This window comes from Macrotis lagotis, chromosome 8, assembly GCF_037893015.1.
Source record: "Macrotis lagotis isolate mMagLag1 chromosome 8, bilby.v1.9.chrom.fasta, whole genome shotgun sequence".
In the NCBI taxonomy this organism is placed as follows: domain Eukaryota; kingdom Metazoa; phylum Chordata; class Mammalia; order Peramelemorphia; family Peramelidae; genus Macrotis; species Macrotis lagotis.
The window spans coordinates 117,533,229-117,556,639 of record NC_133665.1 but is presented as its reverse complement, the minus strand read 5'-3'; the positions used below and the strand labels follow the sequence as shown (position 1 = coordinate 117,556,639).

General features: G+C 35.3%; 1 long non-coding RNA gene across 1 annotated transcript in view; it reads right to left on the bottom strand.

Annotated features, from left to right (window-relative positions):
- The window catches only part of LOC141494943 (uncharacterized), a 54,838-nt gene that overhangs the window by 6,104 nt on the left and 25,323 nt on the right, over window positions 1-23,411 (bottom strand). The window lies entirely within an intron of this gene.

Sequence of the window (23,411 nt, the reverse complement as noted above, 5' to 3'; positions counted from 1 at the left end):
TTCTGTAGCCCATAAAATACTTCTTGACCTTAGACAGCAGGAAGTACATATCTATAGACAAATGTATCTTTGAAAGTTTTTATAGTTTGCCTTGTCTTTGATTAGCCCTTTCAATTGACCTCAAAGCTGATTTTTTTACCATCTGGTGGCATTCTTTGTAGGTATGATGATACCCCCTAGTCCCAGAGCTATGTTTTAGTTATCAGAAATATGATTGTCAATTAACATTTATTGAGTGCCTTATGGCAGGCAGGTATATTATGGCACTTAAATATGTTCTAGTTTGCCCTGCCCTTGAAGAGCTTCCAAAATAGTTGTGAGTTTCTTATCCCAAACAAAATTTATCATTTATATTATTCTGGGTGCATGCTGTTTTTCCATAGAGTACAAACATTAAGAAAGAACTAGTTTGATTTGGTTTTGTAATTTTATTGGTTAATGCAATCAATATCTGATCCATGATATTCACCTAATAAATATTTATTGAATCAATAAACTATCTTAAATCAATAATGGTTTGTATTATGATGTCATATTTAAATTATGAAATCAGAAAAACAGAGCTGGAAAGAGGCTAAAAATCATCTAATTCAATCTCTTGTTGGAATTCCTGGAAAAATTTCATGACCTCTAGAGTTGGGAACATCATTATTATTATTTAGGAACCCTCTTTGATCTATTACTAAGTGATTTTTGTTTTATTGAGGCAAAATTTTCACCCTCTGAAAACTCCACACAATCTTATATTTTACTTCCAAAGGCTAAATAAATTAAATCTATTCTCTCTCTCTCTCTCTCTCTGTCTATCAGAGAGAGAGAGAGAGAGAGAATAGATATATATATATATATTTATATATATATATATATATATATATATATACGTACACATATAGATATATGTACACATATAGATATATGTACACATATATATGTACACATATAGATATATGTACACATATAGATATATGTACACACACATATATATATATGTACACATAATTTGTTGATCCATCTAATTGTGTTCATGTTTTATAAAAAGGCATCTCTATAGCAAAATAATGACTTACAAAATGAGAAAGTAGCATCATACATTCTGCTATCTTTATTTGGCTGAACCCTTTCCAATTACATTTTAATCAGGTCTAAAAGAGGAGTTTCATAGATAATAGTAATATAACCTAGTTAAAATTTTTCTCACAGAAGCAACAAGATATAATTTATCAAATGTTTGTTTAAATCTAGGCAAATCATATCTGCAAATTCACAAACACCTCCTACCAAAAAGTGGGGTTCAAGATTAGATATTCTTTATGAAACCATGTTAATTATGACTGAGAGAAATGTTATTACTAATGATTCAGGGAGTTTTCTTTCCCCTCTTTTCTAAAGTCCTGATTTTAAAAGTTCAGTCTCTTTAAGGACATTACAACCCTCTCTCCTCTATCTGAAACACATCAACCCTACAAGAAATCTTCAGTCTCTGGTGAATTCCATTCAATCAAACTTGGGTAGAGACAGATAAGATCCTTTTGTCCTGATAGCTGAAGATTAGGGGTGGTCTGAGTATAGATGTAGTTCTTCAGTACAAGGGTGACACAATGTCACTCTCAGTCCCTCATTTTATTTATTTTTAATGTTATTTTAATTGCATGCAAAGATAGTTTTCAAAATTCATCTTTTGGGGTTTTTTAATTTTTAATTTTACTTTTTTTCTGATTATATGCAAAGGTAGTTTTCAGGTTCATCTATTTGCAAATTTATGAGTTCCACATTTATCTACCACCCTCTCTTCATTCCCCCCCCATGGAAGCTAACAACCTGTTAAAAATTGTACATGTAGAAATGTATTTAATATATTACCATATTAGTTATCTTATGAAAGAAGAATTAGAACTAAGGAAAAGCATTAGAAATAAAGAAAACAAAACATAAAAGAAATATTAAAACGTGAAAATAGTTTTCTTTGCTTGCATTCAGACTCCATAGATTTGGGATGGTTTTTGATGTGGATGTCATTTTCCATAATAGGTCTCTCAGGGTTGCCTTTGAATACTAAACTTTTAACATTCATGTGCTTATGAAATTTTGACTTCCATATCTTTCTGCTTCTCTCCCTCCTCTCCCCTTTCCTCATGACAATAAGTAATTTGATATAGATTATGCATGCTCAATCATGCTTAATATATTTTTATATTCATCATGTTGTAAAAAGAATAATAAAGAGTAAAGGGGAGGAAAATGAGTAAAAACATAAAAAACCCTCCAAAAAGTATACATTGGTTTGCATTCAGACTCCATAGTTGTTTCCCTCCCTCTGGATATAGATAGCATTTTCCACCCCAAGTCTTTTAGAATGAGAGGAGCTGAGTTCATCAGAGTTGATCATCACACAATGCTGCTTTTAAGGTATACAATGTTTTCCTGGTTCTCCTCACTTCACTAAGCATCAGTTCATGCGCAACCCTTCATTTTATATAGCTTATCTTCTTACTCTGATTCTACTGTCATTATTGTCTTTGAGAGAGACAGTCAAATGGCCATCTTTTTGTTAATAACATTCTGGTCTTATTAATAAAATGATCAAATTACCCAGAAAATGTCTTTCTGATCACCACAGAACTCTTTTCAAGATGTTCACTAATCCTACATTTTCCCAAAACAATCTAGAAGGGAACAAAGTGGACAAGTGAAATAAGTTTTGACAGATAATTCTAAAATTAGACCCAGTTCAAGTCCAAAACCTTGAACCTTTGGCCACAGGCTCTATGTTTTTAGTCAATGATTACATCTGATTTTATAATAGTTGGCATGGAGGCACCTTGGACAACAGAAATAGCATTGCATTTGGAATCAGAAGTACTAAATTTGAATCTATGTTCTTTCACTCATTTTATGCAATATTAGACATGTTACAAACTTTCTATATCCCAATTTTCTTGTCCATAAAGTGAACAAGTTTGACTATATAACCCCTGCTGTGCAAGATCCAGATTTATAGTCCTACTATTCATCAACATATTACATTGATAGAATTAGGAATTTGGGGGTGAGAAGATTAATATGAAAATGATAAAATGGCCTTCCTGGGTAGCACAATTTAAAAATAAACATAAAAAAACTAATACATGTATAAATACCTCTTTTTTTCCTGCTCCTATCACAAAATGAATCATTGTCTCAGTAATTAAAATACAAGTCAAATATAGGCAAGTAATTTTAAAAGATGCTTGAAAGAAATCTCTGCTATAAGCAAAATAATCTTAATTCAGTAAATGGAAGCATTGACTATAGTCATTTTTTCCCCTTCAATTATAAAGCTAGCACTATTTGTGTTTGGTCCATCAACATCACACATATGAAGAGTTTGCAATTGTTATGTATAAGAAGAAAACTATTCCCATTAAAGAGTTCTTGACCCACCAGTAGCTCTGTAAGGTAGATAATCCTCTTGCCTCAGGTCAATAGATATACACTTCAATTATTTTGTTCTTGGGAAATTGTCAGATACCCCTTGAAACCCATCTCAGTTATGAGAGTTTAAATATAGGGAGAGTCTGTATAATTACTTTTCCCTCATTCAATCTAATGTCTTTTAATACCACTAAAGTTGCTTTTACTTGCTTTCAATTACAATGTTGTAGTTCAAGGGATGCAGAGCAATGTGCCTTATTGCCATACTCTTCAGACATCTCACATATTCACTCAGTATTTGTATTGACATTGCTTTAGGGTAAATAAGCTTGATTTCATGTTTTTGCTTTGTTTTATTTTGTTACATTTTTGGAGAAATGAAAACACTCCTAGTCTTGGAAAGATAAAATCAAGATTTCACGCTAAACATAATCCTTTGGATCCAACTTCCTTTAATTACTTTAAAAACCAATTTCTTCATATAAGAAAGACTCACAAAATGTTTAAACTATTCTTGCTATCATCATGAGACCTGAGCTTGACAAAATATAATCCAGGGGGCATATCTGACTCTGACTGCTTTAATATTTAGCCTTTTTTTTAGCATTTTAAATAAAATTTTACTGATATATACATATTAAATACACACTTGTAGATGTGTGTGTGTATCTACACACACACACACACACACACACACGCAGAGACACACATACATTTATTTTCTTTCCATATTAAAATCAGATGAGCACCCTTGTCCCACAGGTTTTGATTTCCTAACTTATGAGCCAGATATTCAGCATGATATATAGATTTTTCAGTACATCAGTATTTATTAAGTACATTCTACTTACCCATAATTCATTATCGCTACCTCCCTATGCCAAATCCTTCCCTCTTCCTTTTTACTTTGCAAGACCCCCACCATTTTCCCCAGTTGCACAATCAGGATATCATTTTTTGATTCCTCATTTTATCTCACCCTGCTGGCCATATTCAACCTGTGGCCAATTCCTTTTGATTAAAGCCCTTTTATATGGCCCCTCCTAATTTTGACACTGCCACCAACCTACTATAGATCCTCATTAGTGGACACTTGGACCATTGAAAGAGCCTGTTGATTGGTTTTTCTGCCCTGATTCTCTTTGCACAAATTGTTCCTCCACTCAGGTGTCAAGTTGATCTTCCAAAACTGCAAGTTTGACCGTGGTATACCCCTATTCAGCAAATCTCAGTGACTATCTATTACCACCTAGATTAATATAAAATCCACCACCATTTATATTTCATAATTTGGTCTCTTTTCTACCTTTTCCAGACTTCTAATAGCTGTCTCTCCATCCACATATGATCTTATTCAAGTGATAATCTTCCCTGCTGTTTCTTGTATGAAACTCTCCATTTCTGATCTCTGCACATTTTTGCTGGCTGTTTCTTAAGCCTGCAATTCTCACTTTCTTCCTTTTTTTCTGCTGCTCTCCCGGGATTCCTTCAACTCGTTATCAGAATCCTGTTTTTATAAGACCACATTCCCAATCCTCTTTGGTATTAGTACCTTCCCTCTAAAATGATCTTCAATTTATTATATAGTTAATTTCATATAGATATGGATATAGATGATAAATTGGAAATAAACAGGATATATGTGCATGTATTTATATAACAAGAAATGCATTTGAAATATATCTTTACATTTGTATAGAGACACACCTCTTTGTGACTCTCCTATTAGATAGTGAACACCTTGAAAAAAGGGAATAATTTAATTTTCTTTTTTGCCTTCTTGTATGAGCAGAGATTAGCATAGTAAGTGGAACATAACAGATTTTTAATAAATGCTGGTTAACAGGTGGTGTAGTGGGTTTGGAATCAGGAAGATTCATCTTTATGAGTACAAATTTGGCCTAAAATAGTTCCTAGCTTTGTGTCCCTGGTAAGTCACTTGATCCTAATTACCTCAGTTCTTCATTTGTGAAAAAAATGAGTAGAAGAAGGAAATAGTAAATCAAACCAATATCTTTGTGAAGAAAACCCAAAAGGTGATCACAGAGAGCCAGAGATGATTGAAATGTTTAAACAATAAACAACAAATTGTAGGAACTATACAAATACTGAAAAGAGCTGGGAGAATTAGGTGACTATTCAAATGAATTAAAACAATCCCATTTGCTTCTCTTAGAGTTTTGTATTCATTCATAGTAGTGAAAAATAATGACTTATAGTTACACAACACTTCAAGGTTAAAACTGGAAAAAACCCTTTTCTTTATAGTATTTCACCTGATGTCTGGAGTAAAGAGCATAGAATGTGGAGCCTGAAGTAAAGAAGCCTTCATTTCAGATCTAACCACAGACATTTATTAGTGCAACAACGCAAAGAAAGCCCCTTAATCCTGTTTGTCTCAGTTTCCTCATCTGTAAAATGAGCTGGATAAGGAAATGGCAAAGCACTCTAATATATTTGTAAAGAAAACACTAAAAAGTGGTCATCAAGAGTCAGACATGAGTGAAAAATATGACTAAATAAGCAACACAACAAAATTTTCAAGCCAACTGCAAAGGAATTATGAGGACTGCACCTAAAATTAAAGAAGAAGATTTTGAAAATATTGCACAATTCAGTTTTAAATAGAAAATTTCATTGATGCAATTTTTATTGTACACATTTTTCCTCTTTATTTTCCTCCATCTTCGCTGAAAGAGGTTTCTCCAAGGGGACAGATAGGTGGCACAGTAGATAGAACACCGGCCCTGGAGTCAGGAGTATCTGAGTTCAAATCCGGCCTCAGACACTTAATTACCTAGCTGTGTGGTGTTGGGCAAGCCACTTAACCCCATTGCCTTACAACAACTTAAAAAAAAAAAGAGGTTTCCCCAAAATTAAGAGAAAAAAGTCAAAATGCTACCTTACATAGTACTTTAAGGTTTTCAAATTCTTTAAATTTTCTTATTAAAAAAAACACTAAAATAGGGACTTCCTGCCAAGATGGTGGAGAGAAGACAGGCACTTTCTAAGTGCTCCTGGTTCCCCTCAAAAAATAACATGAAAGAAACCTCTTAACAGAAATTCAATCGACAAAACCCAGAAAGAAAAGCTAGAAGAAGATCATCTACCAAAAAGGTCTGTCTCACTGGACAATGGGTGAACCGGAAGACAAGAGCAGGCCAGTGCAGGGACAGCAGTGGTAATGGGGGGGAGGAACTGGAGGACCAGCCTTAGCTGCAGAGGTTTTGGAGAGTGGTGGGTCCAAGAACCAGCTTTAGCTGGCCGGGAGGAGAAGAACTCTGATGATGCCCAATTGAAGGAAGGGTGACCTCTCAGAGAACACCTGGAAAACAACCCACTGGGTAAGGGAACTATTTGCAATACTTTCATACTTTCAGCAGAGCAGAGTTCTCTTCCCAGAAGGAACAGTAACCTCAGCAAGAGTTCACTCAGCTGAAAGGGAGATTAACTCCCTCCCCCAGGACCCAGTCCATTGTTCAAGTTCAATTCAGACCCTGCTGCTAAAGGCCTCAAACACTCTGGAGAAAGAAACCGACATCCCCTACTGGCCCACCCTTGGAATTGCTAAACCAAGTGAACAAAATCTCTAGGGTTTTCAAAAGCAAACCTAATATTATAGGATTTAGTGATGGAAAATTGCCCTGATATTATGGAACCAAGGGCAAAATAGTTATTGAAAGAATACATCGATCCCCCTCTGGAAAGAGATCCAAAAATGAAAACACCAAGAAATGTTGTGACCAAATTCCAGAACTATCAGGTAAAAGAGAAAATCATGCAAGCAGCCAGAAAGAAACAATTTAGATACCAAGGAGCCACAGTAAGGATTTTGCATAACCTGGCTGCATCAACTTAAGGGATCCAAAGGCCTGGAATGATATATTCAGAAGAGCATTGGAGCTTGGAATGCAGCCAAGAATCCACCATCCAGCAAAGCCAAGCCTTGTCTTCCAGGGAAAAGATGAACATTTAACAAAAATGGAAGACTTTCAACATTTTCTGATGAAAATACCAGAGATAAATAAAAAATTTTGACATCAAATAGGAGGCTCAAGAGACACATGAAAAGGTAAAGAAAAGGTAAAGAAAAAAACTGCTATTGATGAAACTAGCTAGATCTCCAAATGGGAGAAGGATTCTCATAACTCTTGAGAACTGTAACTCTATTAGAGAGAATATACTTAGCCAGAAGTGATGGACATTCATGACATTTCTGTGATTCACATACAATGATTTAAAAACAATACCTCTTTAAAAAAGGGGACAGTAAGGAGACAGGAGGATGGAGAAAATTGAATGGGGGTAAATCTCATTACATTAAGAGGTACAAAAAAACTTATTGTAATCGAGGGGAAAAAGGGAGGAGGTGAGAACCACCTGAATCTTCATCTCATCAGACTTGGCTTAAAGTTAACTTACACTCAGTTAAGAAACTTATCTTTCAAATATTAAAAGGGGGGAAAAGGGGAGCAGGGGACAGGGGAGGGGAGAAAAATGGGAACTAGCAGAAGGAAGGGAAGGAAGAAGGGGAAAAAGGGAAAGGGGAAAGAAAGGGAGGAGGATTGATATAAGAGGGCAAACACACTGAAAGTGGTAGTATTCAGAAGCATGGATATGGATAAAGGGGAAAAGGATAAAGGGGAATATGGATAAAGGGGAAAAGGGGGAAATACAAACTGAGGGAAGATAACATGGAGGGCAATATAGAGTTAGGAATTATAACTTTAAAAATGAACGGGGAGCGGCTAAGTGGTGTAGTGGATACAGCACTGGCCTTGGCGTCAGGAGTACCTGGGTTCAAATCCGGTCTCAGACAATTAATAATGACCTAGCTGTGTAGCCTTGGGCAAGCCATTTAACCCCATTTGCAGTGCAAAAACCTAAAAAAAAAAAATGAATGGGATGGGGGTGGAGCCAAGATGGCAGCGTGAAGGCAGCATTTCTGGGAAACTCCAACCCTGAAAACTCCAAAAAAGCAAATCCCAAAGCCTTGGAAGTGATGTAAATTATTCTTCGGCAGAGGAAATGAGTAAACAACAGAAAAAGAAGAATCTGAACATAGAGAATTACTTTAGTCCCATGGAAGATCAAAATACATACTCAGATGATGACAAAGTCAAAGCTTCCATATCCAAAACCTCCACGAGAAATAGAAAATGGATTCAGACTATGGATGAGCTCAAAAAAGACTTTGAAATGCACTTAACGGAAGTGGGGAAAAAATTGGGAGGAGAAATGAGAGTGATGCAGAAAAAATCATGAAAACCAAATCAAAAACTTGGTGCAAGATATACAAAAAAAAATACTGAAGAAAATAATGTTAAAAATGAGTTTAGGCCTAATGGAAACAGCAAAACAAAAGGCAAATGAGGAGAAGAATGCTTTAACAAGAGGAATTGGACAGCTGGAAAAGGAGACAAAAAGTTCTCTGAAGAAAATAACTCCTTCAAATGCAAAATGGAACTAAAGGAAGCTAATGACTTTGCAAGAAAGCAGGAAGAAATAAAACTCTGCCAAAAAAAAGCCAAAAATTAGAGGAAGATGTGAAATATATCATTGGGAAAACAACCTACCTTGAAAATAGATATAGAAGAAATAATTTAAAAATTATTGGGCTATCTGAATGCCAAAACCAGGAGAAGAGCCTAGACTTCATTTTTCAAGAAATAATACAGCAAAATTACCCTGAGATCCTAGAAGCTGAGGGTGAAATAGAAATCAAGAGAATTCACTGGTCACCCCTGAAAGAGATCCCAAAAGAAATATTTCCAGGAATATTATAGCCAAATTCCAAAACTCCAAAATCAAAGGGAAAATTCTCAAAGCTGCCAGAAACAGCCAATTCAACTACAGAGACTCCATAGTCAGGATTACATAGTATCTGGCAGCATCTACATTACTGGCTGGTAGGGATTGGAATATGATATTCTGGAAGGCAAACGATCTTGGCTTACAACTGAGAATCAACTACCAAGCAAAACTGAACATGCTCTTTCAGGGGAAAAGATGGACTTTCCATGGAACAGGGGCTTTCAAACTTTCCTATTGAGGGGACCAGAGATGAACAGAAAGTTTGATCTCCAAGTACAGGACTCTGGTGAACCATAGAGGGGCTGGAAGAGAAGGACTGATTATGAGGAACTTAATGATGTTGAACTGTTTGTATTCCTGCATGAGAAGAAGATACTGATAACTCATATGAACTTTCTAATTCATAATAGGTGTTAGAAGGAGCATATATAGACAGGACATAGGAAGGAGCAGAATATAATGGTATGATGTGGTAAAGGGATGGAGTCAATGGGAGATGGGGAAAATACTGGGAGGAAGGAAAAGGAGATGAAGAAGAAGCTGAGAGATTTCACATAAGAGTCAAGAAAAAGCTATTTCAATGGAGTGGGGGGGAAGACAAGGGGGAATGAGTGAGCCTTCATTCTCATATGAAATGGCTCAGGAAATGACATACACATTTAATAAGGGTGAGGAAATCAATCTTGCCCTGGAGAAGGAGGGGAGGAAAGGGACAGGATAAGGGGGAATGGGGGGAGGGAAGGGGGGAATAGTTGATGGAAGAGAGGGCAAATTGAGGGAGAGGGTACTCAGATTCAACATACTTTTGGACATGACCCGAATGAAAGGAGAGATAGAATAAATGAGAGTGGGGAGAAATAGAGTACAGGCACAGCTAGTAATAGCAACTGTGGAAAAAATATTGAAGCAACTTCTCTGGTGGACTTATGATAAAGAAATGATCTCACCCCAGAGACAGAGTCATTGAAATCTGAACACATACTGAAGTACAATTTTTTTTCTCTCTCTCTATTCTTGAGGTTTCTAGAGGGGTTATGTTGTTTATTCTTATGTTTACTCTTACACCATTGAATTTACATCAATGTATGGCATGGAAACAATGTAGTGACTGTCAAACAGCCTTCTGGGGGGAGGGGAGGGAGGAGGGAGGAAAATTGTAGAATTCAGAGCCTTGCAAAAATATTAATATTGTATATAATTGGAAAACAAATAAAATGATAAAATGTTAAAAAAAAGAAAGTGATATGATAAATTGTCCCTTAAAACACAAGCAAATAGCAGAGGAGACTGAAAACCAGAATCCTACAATATGCTGCTTACAAGAAACTCATTTGAAACAGAGAAAGATACATATAGAGAAAAAGTAAATGGTTAGAGCAAAATATATTTTGCTACAGCTGAAATGAAAGTATCAGTGATATAAATCCTTATCTCAGACAAAGGAACTGCAAAAATATATAGCCTTAAAAGAGATTAGGAAGGAAACTATATCCTTATAACATGTACAATAGACAATAAAATTTCTTTTTTTAATTTTTTAAAAAGATTTTATTTGTTTTGAGTTTTACAATTTTTCCCCTAATCATATTTCCCTCTGCCCACCCCACACAGAAGGAAATTTGCCAGTATTTACATTGTTTCCATGGTATACACTGAGCCAAATTGAATGTGATGAGAAAGAAATCATATCCTTAAGGAAGAAACATAACGTATAAGAGATAGCAACATCATACAATAAGATATCAGGTTTTTTTTTCAGAATTTAAAGTAATAGTCCTTGGTCTTTGTCCAAACTCCACAGTTCTGTTCTTTCTTTGGATTCAAATAGTATTCTCCACTGCAGATAGCTCCAAATTGTCCCTGATTATTGCACTGATGAAATGAGTGAGCCCATCAAGGTTGATCATTGCCCCCATTATTCTGCTAGTGTGTACATTGTTTTTCTTGTTCTGTTCATCTCACTCAGCATCAGTTCATGCAAATCCCTCCAGGCATCCCTGAATTACCAACCCTCCTGGTTTCTAATAAAACAATAGTGTTCCATGACATACATATACCACAGTTTGCTAAGCCATTCCCCAATTGAAGGACATTTACTTGATTTCCAATTCTTTGCCACCACAAACAGGGCTGCTATGAACATTTTTGTTCAAGTGATGTTTTAATCCTTTTTCCTCATCTCCTCAGTGTATAGAACCAGTAGTGGCATTGTTGGATCAAAGGGTATACACATTTTTGTTACGCTCTCGGTATAGCTCCAAATTGCTCTCCAGAAAGGTTGGATGAGTTTACAGCTCCACCAATGAAATAGAATCCCAGATTTACCACAACCCTTCTAACAATGGTTATTGTTCTTTCTGGTCATATTGGCTAGTCTGAGAGGTGTGAGGTGGTAACTCAAAGAAGCTTTGTTTTGCATTTCTCTAATAAGTAATGATTTAGAGCAATTTTTCATTTGACTATGGATTGCTTTGATCTCCAGATCAGTAAATTGACTTTGCATATCCTTTGACCATTTGTCAACTGGGGAATGGCTTTTATTTTTAATTGACCCAGTTCTCTGTATATTTTAGAAATATGTCCGTTGTCAGAAAAAATAGTTGTAAAGATTGTTTCCCAGTTTACTACATTTCTTTTGATCTTGGTTATAGTTGTTTCAAAATCAACTAGTTTGTTTTTAGTGATGTTCTTCATCTCTTCCTTAGTCATAAACTGCTTCCCTTTCCATAGATCTGACAGGTAACCTATTTCTTGATCTTCTAGTTTGCTTATAGACAATTAAGTAATTTCAATACTAAATATATATTCACCTAATGATATAGCGTCCAAATTCTTAGAGAAGAAGTTGAAAGAACTACAGGAAGACATAGACATCAGAACTCTACTAGTGGGAGACCTCTACCTCCTGCTCTCAGATTTACATAAATCTAATCATAAAATAAACAAGAAGGAAGGTAAGGAGGTAAATAGATTGTTAGAAAAACCTAGATATAATAGACTTATGTAGGGAACTCAATGGTGATAGAAAGGAATATACTTTTTTTTCTGAAATACATGGCACTTACACAAAAATTGACCATGTACTAAGGCACAAAAACCTGATGATCAATTGTAGAAAGGCAGAAATTGACAGTACATCTTTCTCAGATCATAATCCATTAAAAATCACATGCAATATTGGACCAGGAAGAAAAAAACCCAAAACTAACTGGAAACTAAATAACCTCATTTTAAAGATTGAGCGGTTCAAGCAACAAATTATAGAAAGAATTATTTCATCCTAGATAATGACAAAAATGAGACAACATAACAAAACTTATGGGATAAACTTAAGGCACCTATCATGGGATATATTATATCTTTAAATGCTTATATAAAGAAAAGAGAAAAAGGAAATCAATGAAATAAATATACAAGTAAAAAAAATTAGAGGAAAGAACAAATTAAAATCCCCCAATTAAATACAAATTAGAAATTCTAAAAATTAAATGAGAAATTAATAAAATCAAAAGCAAGGCAACTATTGAATTAATAAATAAAACTAAGACTTGGATTAATGAATAAGACAGTACCCTCTGGTCAATTTAATTTAAAAAAAGAAAGAAGAATAACAAATTGCTAATATCATAAATAAAAAAGGTGAAGTCACTACCAGTGAGGAAATTAAAGTAATAATTCAGAATTATTTTGCCCAACTTTATGCCAATAAATTTGACAATCTAAGTGAAATCAATAAACACTTACAAAACTATGTTTCCTAGACCAGATTAAATGAAGAGGAAATTTAATACCTACATAACCTAATCTCAGGAAAAGGAATTCAACAAGCCATTATTGAACTCCCTAAGAAAAAATCTACAGGGCCAGATAAGATTTACATGTATATTCTATCAAACATTTAAGGAACAATTCATTCCAATTCTATACAAACTCTGTAAAAACAGGTAAAGATAGAATTCTGCCTCTTTCTGTGACACAAATATATTTCAGATAACTAAACCAGGAAGAGTTAAAACAGAGAAAGAAAATTATAGACCTATTTCCATGAGTAATATAGATGCAAAAACCCTAAAATCTTAGCAAAATGATTACAACAAGTTATCACTAGGATAATACCTTATGATCAAGTAAGATTTATCTCAGGAATGCAAGGTTGGTTCAATATTAGGAAACTGTTATTATAATTAATTATATCAATAACAAACCTATTAGAAATCATATGATTATATCAATAGATGCTGAAAAAGTTTTTGACAAGATACATCACAAATTCCTACTAAAAACACTAGAATGTAGGAATCAATGGATTGTTCCTTAGAATAATAAGCAATATCTATCTGAAACCATCAGAAAGTATTATATGCAACAGGGATAGGCTAGAGTCATTCCAAATAAGATTAGGGTTGAAACAAGGATGCCCATTATCACTACTACTACTATTCAATATTGTAGTAGAAATGTTAGCTTCAACAATAAGAGAAGAAAAAGAAATTGAAACAATTAGAATAGAAAATGAAGAGGCAAAACTCTCACTCTTTGCAGCTGACATGATGGTATACTTAGAGAATCCCAAAAAAATCATCTAAACAACTACTAGAAATAATTATCCACTTTAGCAAAGTCTCAGGATATAAAATAAACCCTCATAAATCCTCAACACGTCTATATATGACTAGCAAGATGAAGCAGAAAGAGCTAGAAAGAGAAATCCCATTCAAAGTAACCTCAGACAATTTCAAATACCTGGGAGTCTACCTGCCAAAGCAGAAACAAAAATTTTTTGTAAAACATTACAAAACCCTTCTCACACAAATAAAATCATATATAAATAACTGGGCAAACATCAAATGCTCATGATTAAGTCAATTTAATATAATAAAAATGACAAAACTATCAAAGCTAAACTACTTGTTTACTTCCCTAACAATCAAAATTCTAAAAAAATATTTTACTGAGTTAGAGAAAATTCTAAGTAAATTCATATGGAGAAATTAAAAGTCAAAAATTTCCAGAGATAAAATGAAAAATGTGCAAAAGAAGTCTTAACAGATCTAAAATAACATGATAAAGCATCAGTCATCGAAACTGTCTGATATTGGCTAAAAAATAGAGTGGTGGATCAGTGGAATAGACTAGGTGCAATAGCAGGAAATGATTATTAGGAATCTGCTGTTTGATAAACCCAAAGAGTCCAGCTATTGGGATAAAAACTCTTTCTTCAACAAAAAAAGTTGGGAAAATTGGAATTTAGTATGGAAGAAACTTATATTAGACCAACACCTCACTCCCTATTCCAAGATAAAATCCAAATGGATACAGGATTTAGATATAAAAAACAATATTATAAGCAAACTAGAAGAACAAGGACTAGTTTACCTATCAGATCTATGGAAAGGGAAGCAATTTATGACTAAGGAAGAGTTGGAGAACAACACTAAAAACAAACTAGATGATTTTGATTACATTAAATTAAAAAGGTTTTACACAGACAAAACCACTTTAACCAATATCAAAAGAAATGTAATAAACTGGGAAACAATCTTTACAAGTAGTATTTCTGACAAAGGACTCATTTCTAAAATATACAGAGAACTGAGTCAAATTTAAAAAAAAGAAGCCATTGAAAAATGGTCAATATGCAAAGGCAATTTACAACTGAGGAAATCAAAATGATACATAGTCATATGAAAATTACTCTAAAACACTATTTATTAGAGAAATATAAATTAAAGCATTTCTGAGGTACCACCTCACACTTCTCAGACTGGCCAATATGACCAGAAAGGACAATGATAAATGTTGGAAGGGATGTGGGAAATCTGGTATACCAATGCATTGTTGGTGGAGCTGGGAACTCATCCCACCTTCCTGGAGAGCAATTTGGAATTACGCCAAAATGACAACAAAAATGTGCCTACCCTTTGATCCAACAATACTGAAGAGATTATGAAAAAGGTTAAAAACAACACTTGTACAAAAATATTTATAGCATCTCTGTTTGTGGAAGCAAAGAATTGGAAATTAAGTGAATGTTCTTCAATTGGGGAATGGCCTAACAAATTGTGATATATGTATGTCATGGAACACCATTGTTGTATTAGAAACCGGGAGGGATGGGAATGCAGGGAAGCATGGAATGATATGCATGAATTGATGTTGAGTGAGATGAGCAGAACCAGAACAACACTGTACACCCTAACAGCAACATGGGGGTGATGATCAACCGTGTTGGACTTGCTCATTCATTCCATCAGTGCAATAATCAGGGATAATTTTGGGCTCCCTACAATGGAGAATACCATCTGCATCCAGAGAAACAACTGTGGAGTTTGAACAAAGACCAAGGTCTATTACCTTAAATTTAGAAAGAAAACTGTTATCTTATTGTCTGATCTTGCTATCTCTTATACTTTATGTTTCTTCCTTAAGGATATGATTTCTCTCTCATCACATTCAATTTGGATCAAAGTATACCATGGAAACTCTGTAAAGACTGACAAATTGCCTTCTGTGGTGGTGGTGGGGAAGTAAGATTAGGGGAAAAATTGTAAAACTCAACATAAAATCTTTCTAAAAAAAGAACTGAAAAAGAAAAAAAAAGCTTGATTAAACAATTGAAAAGGTCCATTGCTGATATAAACAGTGGCACCTCTTTTTTAATTCCTATGTCTTCAAAAAGACAGAGATCATTTTCTTCCCAGATTTATTCCTTAGGGATAAATAATTTCTTATCAAAGTTACAGTAGATTTACTGTTTTCATTTCCATATTGTAGCAAATTGGTATATTGTTTTCCCTTGTTCTGTTTTCTTCAGTTTTTTTTTTTCTGAGAAACATCTTTTTTTATTTTGCATTTTACTTTTATTCTTTTTCCTCTATTTTATTTTTTTCAATATATGCAAAATAAGTTTTCAAAATCTCCCCTTTGGAAAACTATTGAGTTCTACATTTTTATTATCCATCTCTTCCCTTTCCCCCCTCCCCAGGATATTAAATAATCTAAATTAGGTTGTATATGAACATTCATATTTAACATATTTCCAGATTAGGCATGTTGTGAAAGAAGAATTCACACTAAAATGAAAGGGGAAAGATCACTGGAGAGAAACAAACAACATAAAGAAGTTTTAAAAGGTGAACATAGTACCTTTTTTCTGCATTTAGCATCCATATTTTTTTTTTTCTGGATGTGGTTGGCATTTTCCATAGCATATCTCTCAGAATTGTCCTTGGTCATTGAACTGCCAAGGGGAAGTACATCTATCATAGTTGATCATCTCACAATGTTGTTGTTAAGGTGTGCATTGTTCTCCTGATTCTACTCATTTGACTCAGCATCAGTTCATGCTTTTCCAAAGTCCATCTGCTCATTTTTTATTTTTATTTTTTGCAAGGCAATGGGGTTAAGTGACTTGCCCAAGGTCATATAACTACATAATTATTAAGTGACTGAGTCTACATTTGAACTCAGATCACCCTGACTCCAAGGCCAGTGCTCTAACCATTACACCACATAGCTGTCCCTACTAATTATTTCTTACAGAAACACTAACTCTGAAAATTTTTCTCAGCTTCTTGCATTCCTTCTAATCTTGGTTGCATTGGTTTTATTTGTATAAAACTTTTGTCTTTCCCTCCATCCTATCTTCCCCCATTTGTACTTTCTTTCTCATTTCCCTTATCCCTCTTTAGCAATAATTTTCTTTTTACTTCTGCCTTCCTCAAACTGTCATTTTCCTTGTTCCCTCCTAGATTCCTGTATGGTAGGATAAATTTCTAAACCTAATTGGGAATGTAAAACATTTCCTGTATTATAATAGGTCCTTTGTGCCTCTTCTTGTGGTATAATTATTCTCTAATGCCCCCACCATCTTCTCCCAGTATAATTCCTTTTTAAGTTTTGTTTTTATACTTATCTTATACCCAAACCTTCTGTCAAAGTATAGTCCTTTTCACTTACTTGCACTGATACTGAGTGAAGTGAGCAGAAGCAGCCACCCTGTATGAGGATCAACTATGATGGGTTTACTCATCTCAACAGTGAAGTGATCAAAGAGAAGTCTAAGGGACTTGTGATGAAAAATGCAATCCACATCCAGAGATTGGAGAGATGGAGTCTGAATGCAGACCAAAGTTTTGTATTTTCAATTTTTAAAATTTATTTAATGCTTTTTCCCTCTCATATTATTTTTCTTTTTGTTCTGATCCTTTTTTCACAATATGATCAATATGGAAATATGTTTAACATATGTATAAATTATATTAGATCCTTGTGTTAAGGGAAGAAGAAGGAGGAAAAAAATGTGAAACTCAAAACCTTATCAAAAACGAATGTTGAAACTATTTTTGGACATAGTTGGAAGACTAAATAAACAAACAAATAATAAATATTTTTTTAAAAAAGTATATGCCTTTCAACTATCCTGATAGAAGTCTAATTCTCAAGAACCATAAACATCATCAAACCATAATCAATTTAAACCCATACCCTCTGTCTGAGTCTCCTCCCTCCAGCTGTCCCAATAGAAATATAAACTTCATGAGCTAAAGTACCATCACATCTTGGTCAATTTAAACACACTCTCTGTATGAGTCTCCCTCCAGTTGTCTCAATAGAAAAACCCATTTCCTCTGTCTAATTATGTCCCCTTCAAATGTACTAATAGAAATACAATTCTCAACAGTTACAGATATTATCTTCTCATTTAGTCTTATTGACTAACATTCTGTCTTCTTAGTCTTGATTAAAGTATTTTTCTTTGCTTACCTTTTTACACATCTCTTGAGTCTTCGATTTGAAGATCAAATTTTCTGTTCAGTTCTGGTCTTTTTGTAAGATTAGTTTGAAAATTCTTTATTTCATTAAAAATCTGCCTTTTCCCCTGAAACGATATGCTGAATTTTGTAGGATAGTTGATTCTTGGTTGTAATCCAAGCTTCTTAAATCTCTGGAACATCATATTCCAGGCCCACAGTTCTTTTAATATTGAAACTGATTAACTGAAGCTGTGGCTCCCTGGCATATAAACTGCTTTTTTGGAAGCTTGCAGCATTTTCTCCTTTAGCTCAGAATTCTAAAATTTGGCTACAATAGTGCCTGGGGTTTTTATTTTGGAATTTCTTTCTAAGGGTGATCAATAGATTCTTTCAAGGACTATTTTATCTTCTTTTGCAAGAGATTAGGGCAGTGGCCATCAATTGGGGAATGTATAAAAAATGTATGGTGCATGACTACTATGGAATACTTACTATTGTTCTCTAAGAAACCATAAATGGGTGGACTCTAGAGAAGAATAGAATGACTTACAGGATCTGATGCTGAGTGAAGGGAGAAGGCAGAACCAATATGTACAGTATGTATGTACAATGCTAACCTAACTGTTCACTGCTGGGGGCGGGGTGGGAAGGGAGGGTGGAAGAAAATTTTATAACTTAAAAATATGCATGTGTGTGTATATGGATGAAAATAAATAAAAAATAGATTAGGGAAGTTTTCCATAATAATTTCCAGTATTAATATGGAATTATGTCCAAAGAGCAATGAAAATGATCATATCCTTTTGCCAAGCAATACCAATATTAGGATATCCAAAAGAAATCATACAAAATGGGAACAGTCTCACATGTTCCAAAGTATTCATAGCGACTCTTTTTACAGTGGTAAAGAATTCAAAATTGAGGGGATGCCCATCAATTGGGGAATGACTAGACAAGTTATGATATATGAATGTTTACGGAGTCCTATTGTGCTGTAAGAAACCATAAATAGTTGGACTCTAGAGAAGCATGGAACAAATTATAGGAACTGATGGTGAAAGAAGGGAAAAGAACCAAGAGAACATTGCGCACATTAACAACAACATTGGAAGTTGATCAACCATAGTTGATGCAGCTCCTCTCAGCCGTTCAGAGAGCTAGGAAAACCCTAGAACAGCTGTGGGAAATGCTATCCACATCCAGAGGAATTAAAGCAAAACAAAATACAAACAAAAATATTTCTACAAAATCTGAATGAAAATTACATTCACTTTTTGTTTGTTTATTTTTAATTTTTTAATTTTTCTTTAATTTATTTATACATTGCTAAAATATTCTTGTTGTAAGAATAAACATAATCACCCCTCCCCCACAAAAATATAAAGCCTCATGAGAACTAAAGTGAAAGCAAGAGGAAAAAATGTATTTCAGTCTGTGTTCTGATATATCAGCTCTGTCTCAGGTGGCTCATATTCTTTATCATAATTCCATCATAGAAATTACTTCCAATTTTTCCCACAGTTCCTGTTGCTGATTTTAATTCCCTCCATCCATTCCTCCCCACCACCATCTGTTATATTTTCTCTTTCCTTTCACTTTGTCCCTCTTCAGAAATGTGCTGTGTGATATCCCAGTGACAAAGCAGGCAGAGCACTGGCCCTGGGTCCAGGAGGCTCCAAGCCTACATTCCACCCCAGAGACCCAGCAACCACCAAGCCCTGTGGTCCCAGACAGGCCACCCAATCCCACCACCTCACAAAAAGTAAAAAAGAAAATGGGTTATATCTGAATACCCTCTCCCATAATCTACCCTCTGCTTTATCACCCACATTCCCCCCTCACCTCCTTTTGTCCCCCTTCCCTACTTTTTCTTCTAGATTTATATAGCCAATTGACTATGCATGCTGTTTACTCTCTGAGTCATTTCTGATGAGAATGAAGCTCCCTCATTCCCACTCACCTTCCCCTACCTCATACCATTGCAAAATGTATTTTTTGACTTGTATGAAATATGTTACCCTATTCTACCTCTCCTTTCTCTTTCTCCAGGTACATTTCCCTTTCACCCACTGACTCAATTTTTATAATATATTATACCTTCAAATTCTGCTCTCTCTCCTGTGCCTCATCTATAAAAGTTCCTTCTACCTGCTCTATTGAATGAGAATGTTCATATGAGTATCATCAGTATCACCTTCCCATTCAGGAATACATGTAGTTAATCATCATTAAATTCCTCATAATTTACCCTTCTCTTCTACTTTCTCCATGCTTCACCTGAATCCTGTTCCTGAAGGTCAAACTTTCTGTTCAGCTCCAGCCATTTCAACAGAAATATTTGAATTGCTCTGTTTCACTGAAAGTCCATGTTTTCCTTTGGAAGAGGATGTTCAGTTTTGCTGGGTAGATTATTCTCAGTTGCATTCCAAGCTATTTTTGCCTTCTAGAATATTATATCCCAAGCCTTACGAGTCCTTAATGTGGATGCTGCTAAAGTCCTATGTGATCTTGATTTAGCTCCTCAATATTTGGATTATGTTTTTCTGGCTGCTTGTAAAATTTTCTCTTTGACTTGGGGTAGTTCTATATCTTGACTATAATATTCCTGAGGGTAAGGTTTTTTTGGATCTCTTACAGGAGGTGATTGGTGGATCCTCTCAATTTCTATGTTACCCTCTGTTTCTAGGATATCAGGGCAATTTTTTCCTGTAAAAATTCTTTAAGGGGGTGACTAGGTGACACAGTGGATAGAGCACTACCCCTGGAGTCAGGATTACTTGAGTTCAAATCCAGCCTCAGACACTTAATAATTACCTAGCTGTGTGGCCTTCGGCAAGACACTTGCCCCCATTGCCTTGCAAAAACCTTAAAAAAAAAAAGAAAGAAATTCTTTAAAAATGAGGTCAAGGCCCTTTTCCTGATCTTGACTTTCAGGTAACCCAATAATTTTTGAATTATCTCTTCTGGATCTTTTTTCCAGGTCAGTTATTTTTTTCAATGACATATTTCCTGTTTTCTTCCAGTTTTTCATTCTTTTGATATTGTTTTATTGTGTCTTATTTCTTGCAAAGTCATTAGCTTCCTTTAGCTCCATTCTACATTTGAAGGATTTGGTTTGCTTGGAGAGCTTTCTTTTTTTCCTTTTACATCTGGACAATCCTATTTTTTAAATAATTCTTCCCCTCATTAATTTTTTTTAACTGTTTTATCCATTTGACCCTAAACTGGTTTTTAATACATCATTTTCTTCAGCATTTTTTGGATCTCCTTGACTAAGCTGCTGACTTGGTTTTCATGTTTTTTTTCCTGCATCTCTCTCATTTCTCTTCCCAATTTTTCTTCTACCTCCTTGCTTGGTTTTCAAAATCTTTTTTGAATTCTGTCATAGCTTCAGCCCAAACTTCTATATTTCTTGGAGCATTTAGATGCAGAAGTTTGACTTTCGTATATTCAGATCTGTGTTTTGGTCCTCTATGGGACCAAAATAATTGCCAGCTTTCTTTTTTTCTGTTTACTCAATTCTTCAGCCTGTACCCTGGTTTTGGAGTGCTTCCTGAACTGTTGACTATTATTGGGACACCTCTGCAAGGACTTCAGTTCCTTCAAGGTCAAATGGGAGGCTCTGACTGCTTTCCTGGTCTCTGGATGACCACAAGCATTCCCCTCTGCCCTGGAGCTGTGAGGAGGTGTTTCTGCTCTATGACAGTATGGGGGGGCTCCCAGACTGCAACCAGAGTCTGAATATGGTCAAAGCTCCAGAGTCCTGTCCCAGGGACAGAGAAGAGACCTCAGCAGTCTTCCTGCACTCCCTTACCTTCCTTAGACTGAGAGCAGCTGCCTGATAGCATCTGCTGTACAACTCCACAGACCTGCTTCTGTTTCCTGGGATCTGGGCAGTGCTGAGGCCAAAGGCCTGCTGAGGAGGGCCATGCTACCCTGGGCTCCATGCTCACTCTGGCAGAGGTCTCCCTGTTGATCTTCTAAGATTTGATTGGTGCTCCTTGGGGTTGCATGTCAAGAAACTGCTTCTTTTGCCAGGAACTGGGGCTCCCAGGGACTGAGGCATCTAGGCACCCTGGGACTGTTCCCAGAAGGATGGAGCTCCTTTGCTCAAATCCATTTCCACCCCCTCCAACCTCGTGGAACAGAGCCTATACACTATTTCTCAGGTTACCTTAGGCTGTAGAATTGCCTCACTGGATCTTTCTGTGGGTTCTGTTTGTCAACAATTTAGTTAGAGTCATAATTCCAGGTTTTTGAAATATTTTGGAGAGAGTTCCTAAGAATGGGTGTTCTCTTGCTGACATCTTGGCTCCACTCCATTCTCTTTAAAAAAAAAAAATCTCATGTATTTTTTTCCTATCTCATAGTTTTATTTCTTTCCCCTTAATCCTAATGAGTAACCAGTAAAGAGGCTAAACACAAATGTGTATGAACAATATTCACCTGATTTCAACTCCAGAGGAAACCCCTAGAACCCCCTAGTGGCTGGCCCACTTGGAATTACTAAACCCAAGTGAGAAAAGCATCTATCATTTTCACAACCAAAGGTCTGTGAACCAGCCCCTCCACCAATACAAGATCCTAAGAAAATGAAGAAAAAAAACAGCAGAAAAAGGGGGTCCATTAAAAACTACCTTGAAGCCAAAGACCCAACTCAAAGAGAGAAGAGAGCTAGAACTTCTGAGGAGAATATAAATTTGTCTCTAGCCCAGAAAGACTTCTTAGAAGAGATCAGGAAGGATAAAAATCAATTAGAAAAATTGGGAAATGAAACACAAGAGAAAATTAACATCTTAAAATAAGAAAATGATTCTCTCAAAACCACAATTGAAGGGCAGCTAGGTGGTGCAGTAGATAGAGCACTGGACTTGGAGTCAGGAGTACCTGGGTTCAAATCTGGCCTCAGACACTTAATAATTACCTAGCTGTGTGGCCTTGGGCAAGCCACTTAACCCCATTTGCCTTGAAAAAAACCTTAAAAAAAAAACCACAATTGGGCAAATGGAAAACTCTTTCAAAAATAGAATTGAACAATTTGAAAAGGAGTTACAAAAAGTAAATGAAGAAAATTCTTCTTTGAAAAAAAAAAGAATGGGGCAGCTAGGTGGCATAGTAGATAAAGCACCAGCCCTGGAGTCAGGAGTACCTGGGTTCAAATCCGGTCTCAGACACTTAATAATTACCTAGCTATGTGGCCTTGGGCAAGCCACTTAACCCCATTTGCCTTGCAAAAAAAAAAAAAACTAAAAAAAGAGAAAAAAATGGAATCTGTGGAAACCAATGACTTAATGAGACAACAAGAATTTGTTAAATAAAATAAAAAAATTGGAAAAATAGAAGAAAATGTAAAATACCTCATCAACAAAGCTACAAACATAGAGAATAGATCCAGGATAGAGAGCTTATGAATCATTGGGCTTCCTGAAC